The following is a 9,873-nucleotide window of genomic DNA, read 5'->3' on the forward strand; positions in this document are numbered from 1 at the left end:
GGAAGCATGAAAATCACTTTAAACATGCTAATTTTAGCTCTAACACTAATGATCCACCTACAAATGTGAACTGACGTTCAAAAATAAAACATTTGAAAACGGACCATTTTCCACATTTCTGAAGCATGACGTAATGGGGGGGTGTTATCTCTTTTGTCGAAAATCAGCCGTTTTTGCTTGAACATTAAATGCCTCCAAATGGTATTTAATTAACTTCCCGAGCCCCTGGAAGCATGAAAATCACTTTAAACATGCTAATTTTAGCTCTAACACTGATGATCAACCTACAAATGTGAACTGACATTCAAAAATAAAACAATTGAAAACGGACCATTTTCCACATTTCTGATACATGACGTAATGGGGGGGTGTTATCTCTTTTGTCGAAAATCAGCCATTTTTGCTTGAACATTAAATGCCTCCAAATGGTATTTAATTAACTTCCCGGGGTGAAGAAACCCTTTTTGAGAACTCAGAGTGAGTAAATTGGCCATTTTCATGCACTTTTAACCATTCCATAAATCTTGTGTTTAGGGCCCCTGGAAGCATGAAAATCACTTTAAACATGCTAATTTTAGCTCTAACACTGATGATCAACCTTCAAATGTGAACTGACGTTCAAAAATAAAACATTTGAAAACGGACCATTCTCCACATTTCTGAAGCATGACGTAATGGGGGGGTGTTATCTCTTTTGTCGAAAATCAGCCATTTTTGCTTGAACATTAAATGCCTCCAAATGGTATTTAATTAACTTCCCGGGGTGAAGAAACCCTTTTTGAGAACTCAGAGTGAGTAAATTGGCCATTTTCATGCACTTTTAACCATTCCATAAATCTTGTGTTTAGGGCCCCTAGAAGCATGAAAATCACTTTAAACATGCACATTTTAGCTCTACACTGATGATCCACCTACAAATGTGAACTGACGTTCAAAAATAAAACATTTGAAAACGGACCATTTTCCACATTTCTGAAGCATGACGTAATGGGGGGGTGTTATTTCTTTTGTCGAAAATCAGCAGTTTTTGCTTGAACATTAAATGCCTCCAAAAAGTATTTAATTAACTTCCCGAGCCCCTGGAAGCATGAAAATCACTTTAAACATGCTAATTTTAGCTCTAATACTGATGATCAACCTACAAATGTGAACTGACGTTCAAAAATAAAACATTTGAAAACGGACCATTTTCCACATTTCTGAAGCATGACGTAATGGGGGGGTGTTATCTCTTTTGTCGAAAATCAGCCGTTTTTGCTTGAACATTAAATGCCTCCAAATGGTATTTAATTATCTTCCCGGGGTGAAGAAACCCTTTTTGAGAACTCAGAGTGAGTAAATTGGCCATTTTCATGCACTTTTAACCATTCCATAAATCTTGTGTTTAGGGCCCCTGGAAGCATGAAAATCACTTTAAACATGCTAATTTTAGCTCTAACACTGATGATCCACCTACAAATGTGAACTGACGTTCAAAAATAAAACATTTGAAAATGGACCATTTTCCACATTTCTGAAGCATGACGTAATGGGGGGGGTGTTATCTCTTTTGTCGAAAATCAGCCGTTTTTGCTTGAACATTAAATGCCTCCAAATGGTATTTAATTCACTTCCCGAGCCCCTGGAAGCATGAAAATCACTTTAAACATGCTAATTTTAGCTCTAACACTGATGATCCACCTACAAATGTGAACTGACGTTCAAAAATAAAACATTTGAAAACGGACCATTCTCCACATTTCTGAAGCATGACGTAATGGGGGGGTGTTATCTCTTTTGTCGAAAATCAGCCGTTTTTGCTTGAACATTAAATGCCTCCAAATGGTATTTAATTAACTTCCCGAGCCCCTGGAAGCATGAAAATCACTTTAAACATGCTAATTTTAGCTCTAACACTGATGATCCACCTACAAATGTGAACTGACGTTCAAAAATAAAACATTTGAAAACGGACCATTCTCCACATTTCTGAAGCATGACGTAATGGGGGGGTGTTATCTCTTTTGTCGAAAATCAGCCGTTTTTGCTTGAACATTAAATGCCTCCAAATGGTATTTAATTAACTTCCCGAGCCCCTGGAAGCATGAAAATCACTTTAAACATGCTAATTTTAGCTCTAACACTGATGATCAACCTACAAATGTGAACTGACGTTCAAAAATAAAACAATTGAAAACGGACCATTTTCCACATTTCTGATACATGACGTAATGGGGGGGTGTTATCTCTTTTGTCGAAAATCGGCCATTTTTGCTTGAACATTAAATGCCTCCAAATGGTATTTAATTAACTTCCCGGGGTGAAGAAACCCTTTTTGAGAACTCAGAGTGAGTAAATTGGCCATTTTCATGCACTTTTAACCATTCCATAAATCTTGTGTTTAGGGCCCCTGGAAGCATGAAAATCACTTTAAACATGCTAATTTTAGCTCTAACACTGATGATCAACCTTCAAATGTGAACTGACGTTCAAAAATAAAACATTTGAAAACGGACCATTCTCCACATTTCTGAAGCATGACGTAATGGGGGGGTGTTATCTCTTTTGTCGAAAATCAGCCATTTTTGCTTGAACATTAAATGCCTCCAAATGGTATTTAATTAACTTCCCGGGGTGGAGAAACCCTTTTTGAGAACTCAGAGTGAGTAAATTGGCCATTTCCATGCACTTTTAACCATTCCATAAATCTTGTGTTTAGGGCCCCTAGAAGCATGAAAATCACTTTAAACATGCACATTTTAGCTCTACACTGATGATCCACCTACAAATGTGAACTGACGTTCAAAAATAAAACATTTGAAAACAGACCATTTTCCACATTTCTGAAGCATGACGTAATGGGGGGGTGTTATTTCTTTTGTCGAAAATCAGCCGTTTTTGCTTGAACATTAAATGCCTCCAAATGGTATTTAATTCACTTCCCGAGTCCCTGGAAGCATGAAAATCACTTTAAACATCCTAATTTTAGCTCTAACACTGATGATCCACCTACAAATGTGAACTGACGTTCAAAAATAAAACATTTGAAAACGGACCATTCTCCACATTTCTGAAGCATGACGTAATGGGGGGGTGTTATCTCTTTTTCGAAAATCAGCCGTTTTGGCTTGAACATTAAATGCCTCCAAATGGTATTTAATTAACTTCCCAGGGTGAAGAAACCCTTTTTGAGAACTCAGAGTGAGTAAATTGGCCATTTTCATGCACTTTTAACCATTCCATAAATCTTGTGTTTAGGGCCCCTGGAAGCATGAAAATCACTTTAAACATGCTAATTTTAGCTCTAACACTAATGATCCACCTACAAATGTGAACTGACGTTCAAAAATAAAACATTTGAAAACGGACCATTTTCCACATTTCTGAAGCATGACGTAATGGGGGGGTATTATCTCTTTTGTCGAAAATCAGCCGTTTTTGCTTGAACATTAAATGCCTCCAAATGGTATTTAATTCACTTCCCGAGCCCCTGGAAGCATGAAAATCACTTTAAACATGCTAATTTTAGCTCTAACACTGATTATCCACCTACAAATGTGAACTGACGTTCAAAAATAAAACATTTGAAAACGGACCATTCTCCACATTTCTGAAGCATGACGTAATGGGGGGGTGTTATCTCTTTTGTCGAAAATCAGCCGTTTTTGCTTGAACATTAAATGCCTCCAAATGGTATTTAATTATCTTCCCGGGGTGAAGAAACCCTTTTTGAGAACTCAGAGTGAGTAAATTGGCCATTTTCATGCACTTTTAACCATTCCATAAATCTTGTGTTTAGGGCCCCTGGAAGCATGAAAATCACTTTAAACATGCTAATTTTAGCTCTAACACTAATGATCCACCTACAAATGTGAACTGACGTTCAAAAATAAAACATTTGAAAACAGACCATTTTCCACATTTCTGAAGCATGACGTAATGGGGGGGTGTTATCTCTTTTGTCGAAAATCAGCCGTTTTTGCTTGAACATTAAATGCCTCCAAATGGTATTTAATTAACTTCCCGAGCCCCTGGAAGCATGAAAATCACTTTAAACATGCTAATTTTAGCTCTAACACTGATGATCAACCTTCAAATGTGAACTGACGTTCAAAAATAAAACATTTGAAAACGGACCATTCTCCACATTTCTGAAGCATGACGTAATGGGGGGGTGTTATCTCTTTTGTCGAAAATCAGCCATTTTTGCTTGAACATTAAATGCCTCCAAATGGTATTTAATTAACTTCCCGGGGTGAAGAAACCCTTTTTGAGAACTCAGAGTGAGTAAATTGGCCATTTTCATGCACTTTTAACCATTCCATAAATCTTGTGTTTAGGGCCCCTAGAAGCATGAAAATCACTTTAAACATGCACATTTTAGCTCTACACTGATGATCCACCTACAAATGTGAACTGACGTTCAAAAATAAAACATTTGAAAACGGACCATTTTCCACATTTCTGAAGCATGACGTAATGGGGGGGTGTTATCTCTTTTGTCGAAAATCAGCAGTTTTTGCTTGAACAATAAATGCCTCCAAAAAGTATTTAATTAACTTCCCGAGCCCCTGGAAGCATGAAAATCACTTTAAACATGCTAATTTTAGCTCTAATACTGATGATCAACCTACAAATGTGAACTGACGTTCAAAAATAAAACATTTGAAAACGGACCATTTTCCACATTTCTGAAGCATGACGTAATGGGGGGGTGTTATCTCTTTTGTCGAAAATCAGCCGTTTTTGCTTGAACATTAAATGCCTCCAAATGGTATTTAATTATCTTCCCGGGGTGAAGAAACCCTTTTTGAGAACTCAGAGTGAGTAAATTGGCCATTTTCATGCACTTTTAACCATTCCATAAATCTTGTGTTTAGGGCCCCTGGAAGCATGAAAATCACTTTAAACATGCTAATTTTAGCTCTAACACTAATGATCCACCTACAAATGTGAACTGACGTTCAAAAATAAAACATTTGAAAACGGACCATTTTCCACATTTCTGAAGCATGACGTAATGGGGGGGTGTTATCTCTTTTGTCGAAAATCAGCCGTTTTTGCTTGAACATTAAATGCCTCCAAATGGTATTTAATTAACTTCCCGAGCCCCTGGAAGCATGAAAATCACTTTAAACATGCTAATTTTAGCTCTAACACTGATGATCAACCTACAAATGTGAACTGACATTCAAAAATAAAACAATTGAAAACGGACCATTTTCCACATTTCTGATACATGACGTAATGGGGGGGTGTTATCTCTTTTGTCGAAAATCAGCCATTTTTGCTTGAACATTAAATGCCTCCAAATGGTATTTAATTAACTTCCCGGGGTGAAGAAACCCTTTTTGAGAACTCAGAGTGAGTAAATTGGCCATTTTCATGCACTTTTAACCATTCCATAAATCTTGTGATTAGGGCCCCTGGAAGCATGAAAATCACTTTAAACATGCTAATTTTAGCTCTAACACTGATGATCAACCTTCAAATGTGAACTGACGTTCAAAAATAAAACATTTGAAAACGGACCATTCTCCACATTTCTGAAGCATGACGTAATGGGGGGGTGTTATCTCTTTTGTCGAAAATCAGCCATTTTTGCTTGAACATTAAATGCCTCCAAATGGTATTTAATTAACTTCCCGGGGTGAAGAAACCCTTTTTGAGAACTCAGAGTGAGTAAATTGGCCATTTTCATGCACTTTTAACCATTCCATAAATCTTGTGTTTAGGGCCCCTAGAAGCATGAAAATCACTTTAAACATGCACATTTTAGCTCTACACTGATGATCCACCTACAAATGTGAACTGACGTTCAAAAATAAAACATTTGAAAACGGACCATTTTCCACATTTCTGAAGCATGACGTAATGGGGGGGTGTTATTTCTTTTGTCGAAAATCAGCAGTTTTTGCTTGAACATTAAATGCCTCCAAAAAGTATTTAATTAACTTCCCGAGCCCCTGGAAGCATGAAAATCACTTTAAACATGCTAATTTTAGCTCTAATACTGATGATCAACCTACAAATGTGAACTGACGTTCAAAAATAAAACATTTGAAAACGGACCATTTTCCACATTTCTGAAGCATGACGTAATGGGGGGGTGTTATCTCTTTTGTCGAAAATCAGCCGTTTTTGCTTGAACATTAAATGCCTCCAAATGGTATTTAATTATCTTCCCGGGGTGAAGAAACCCTTTTTGAGAACTCAGAGTGAGTAAATTGGCCATTTCCATGCACTTTTAACCATTCCATAAATCTTGTGTTTAGGGCCCCTAGAAGCATGAAAATCACTTTAAACATGCACATTTTAGCTCTACACTGATGATCCACCTACAAATGTGAACTGACGTTCAAAAATAAAACATTTGAAAACGGACCATTTTCCACATTTCTGAAGCATGACGTAATGGGGGGGTGTTATTTCTTTTGTCGAAAATCAGCCGTTTTTGCTTGAACATTAAATGCCTCCAAATGGTATTTAATTCACTTCCCGAGTCCCTGGAAGCATGAAAATCACTTTAAACATCCTAATTTTAGCTCTAACACTGATGATCCACCTACAAATGTGAACTGACGTTCAAAAATAAAACATTTGAAAACGGACCATTCTCCACATTTCTGAAGCATGACGTAATGGGGGGGTGTTATCTCTTTTTCGAAAATCAGCTGTTTTGGCTTGAACATTAAATGCCTCCAAATGGTATTTAATTAACTTCCCAGGGTGAAGAAACCCTTTTTGAGAACTCAGAGTGAGTAAATTGGCCATTTTCATGCACTTTTAACCATTCCATAAATCTTGTGTTTAGGGCCCCTGGAAGCATGAAAATCACTTTAAACATGCTAATTTTAGCTCTAACACTAATGATCCACCTACAAATGTGAACTGACGTTCAAAAATAAAACATTTGAAAACGGACCATTTTCCACATTTCTGAAGCATGACGTAATGGGGGGGTATTATCTCTTTTGTCGAAAATCAGCCGTTTTTGCTTGAACATTAAATGCCTCCAAATGGTATTTAATTCACTTCCCGAGCCCCTGGAAGCATGAAAATCACTTTAAACATGCTAATTTTAGCTCTAACACTGATTATCCACCTACAAATGTGAACTGACGTTCAAAAATAAAACATTTGAAAACGGACCATTCTCCACATTTCTGAAGCATGACGTAATGGGGGGGTGTTATCTCTTTTGTCGAAAATCAGCCGTTTTTGCTTGAACATTAAATGCCTCCAAATGGTATTTAATTATCTTCCCGGGGTGAAGAAACCCTTTTTGAGAACTCAGAGTGAGTAAATTGGCCATTTTCATGCACTTTTAACCATTCCATAAATCTTGTGTTTAGGGCCCCTGGAAGCATGAAAATCACTTTAAACATGCTAATTTTAGCTCTAACACTAATGATCCACCTACAAATGTGAACTGACGTTCAAAAATAAAACATTTGAAAACAGACCATTTTCCACATTTCTGAAGCATGACGTAATGGGGGGGTGTTATCTCTTTTGTCGAAAATCAGCCGTTTTTGCTTGAACATTAAATGCCTCCAAATGGTATTTAATTAACTTCCCGAGCCCCTGGAAGCATGAAAATCACTTTAAACATGCTAATTTTAGCTCTAACACTGATGATCAACCTTCAAATGTGAACTGACGTTCAAAAATAAAACATTTGAAAACGGACCATTCTCCACATTTCTGAAGCATGACGTAATGGGGGGGTGTTATCTCTTTTGTCGAAAATCAGCCATTTTTGCTTGAACATTAAATGCCTCCAAATGGTATTTAATTAACTTCCCGGGGTGAAGAAACCCTTTTTGAGAACTCAGAGTGAGTAAATTGGCCATTTTCATGCACTTTTAACCATTCCATAAATCTTGTGTTTAGGGCCCCTAGAAGCATGAAAATCACTTTAAACATGCACATTTTAGCTCTACACTGATGATCCACCTACAAATGTGAACTGACGTTCAAAAATAAAACATTTGAAAACGGACCATTTTCCACATTTCTGAAGCATGACGTAATGGGGGGGTGTTATCTCTTTTGTCGAAAATCAGCAGTTTTTGCTTGAACAATAAATGCCTCCAAAAAGTATTTAATTAACTTCCCGAGCCCCTGGAAGCATGAAAATCACTTTAAACATGCTAATTTTAGCTCTAATACTGATGATCAACCTACAAATGTGAACTGACGTTCAAAAATAAAACATTTGAAAACGGACCATTTTCCACATTTCTGAAGCATGACGTAATGGGGGGGTGTTATCTCTTTTGTCGAAAATCAGCCGTTTTTGCTTGAACATTAAATGCCTCCAAATGGTATTTAATTATCTTCCCGGGGTGAAGAAACCCTTTTTGAGAACTCAGAGTGAGTAAATTGGCCATTTTCATGCACTTTTAACCATTCCATAAATCTTGTGTTTAGGGCCCCTGGAAGCATGAAAATCACTTTAAACATGCTAATTTTAGCTCTAACACTAATGATCCACCTACAAATGTGAACTGACGTTCAAAAATAAAACATTTGAAAACGGACCATTTTCCACATTTCTGAAGCATGACGTAATGGGGGGGTGTTATCTCTTTTGTCGAAAATCAGCCGTTTTTGCTTGAACATTAAATGCCTCCAAATGGTATTTAATTAACTTCCCGAGCCCCTGGAAGCATGAAAATCACTTTAAACATGCTAATTTTAGCTCTAACACTGATGATCAACCTACAAATGTGAACTGACATTCAAAAATAAAACAATTGAAAACGGACCATTTTCCACATTTCTGATACATGACGTAATGGGGGGGTGTTATCTCTTTTGTCGAAAATCAGCCATTTTTGCTTGAACATTAAATGCCTCCAAATGGTATTTAATTAACTTCCCGGGGTGAAGAAACCCTTTTTGAGAACTCAGAGTGAGTAAATTGGCCATTTTCATGCACTTTTAACCATTCCATAAATCTTGTGTTTAGGGCCCCTGGAAGCATGAAAATCACTTTAAACATGCTAATTTTAGCTCTAACACTGATGATCAACCTTCAAATGTGAACTGACGTTCAAAAATAAAACATTTGAAAACGGACCATTCTCCACATTTCTGAAGCATGACGTAATGGGGGGGTGTTATCTCTTTTGTCGAAAATCAGCCATTTTTGCTTGAACATTAAATGCCTCCAAATGGTATTTAATTAACTTCCCGGGGTGAAGAAACCCTTTTTGAGAACTCAGAGTGAGTAAATTGGCCATTTTCATGCACTTTTAACCATTCCATAAATCTTGTGTTTAGGGCCCCTAGAAGCATGAAAATCACTTTAAACATGCACATTTTAGCTCTACACTGATGATCCACCTACAAATGTGAACTGACGTTCAAAAATAAAACATTTGAAAACGGACCATTTTCCACATTTCTGAAGCATGACGTAATGGGGGGGTGTTATTTCTTTTGTCGAAAATCAGCAGTTTTTGCTTGAACATTAAATGCCTCCAAAAAGTATTTAATTAACTTCCCGAGCCCCTGGAAGCATGAAAATCACTTTAAACATGCTAATTTTAGCTCTAATACTGATGATCAACCTACAAATGTGAACTGACGTTCAAAAATAAAACATTTGAAAACGGACCATTTTCCACATTTCTGAAGCATGACGTAATGGGGGGGTGTTATCTCTTTTGTCGAAAATCAGCCGTTTTTGCTTGAACATTAAATGCCTCCAAATGGTATTTAATTATCTTCCCGGGGTGAAGAAACCCTTTTTGAGAACTCAGAGTGAGTAAATTGGCCATTTTCATGCACTTTTAACCATTCCATAAATCTTGTGTTTAGGGCCCCTGGAAGCATGAAAATCACTTTAAACATGCTAATTTTAGCTCTAACACTGATGATCCA

The sequence above is a fragment of the Lissotriton vulgaris genome, unplaced genomic scaffold (assembly GCF_964263255.1).
Source record: "Lissotriton vulgaris unplaced genomic scaffold, aLisVul1.2 SCAFFOLD_323, whole genome shotgun sequence".
In the NCBI taxonomy this organism is placed as follows: Eukaryota; Metazoa; Chordata; class Amphibia; order Caudata; family Salamandridae; genus Lissotriton; species Lissotriton vulgaris.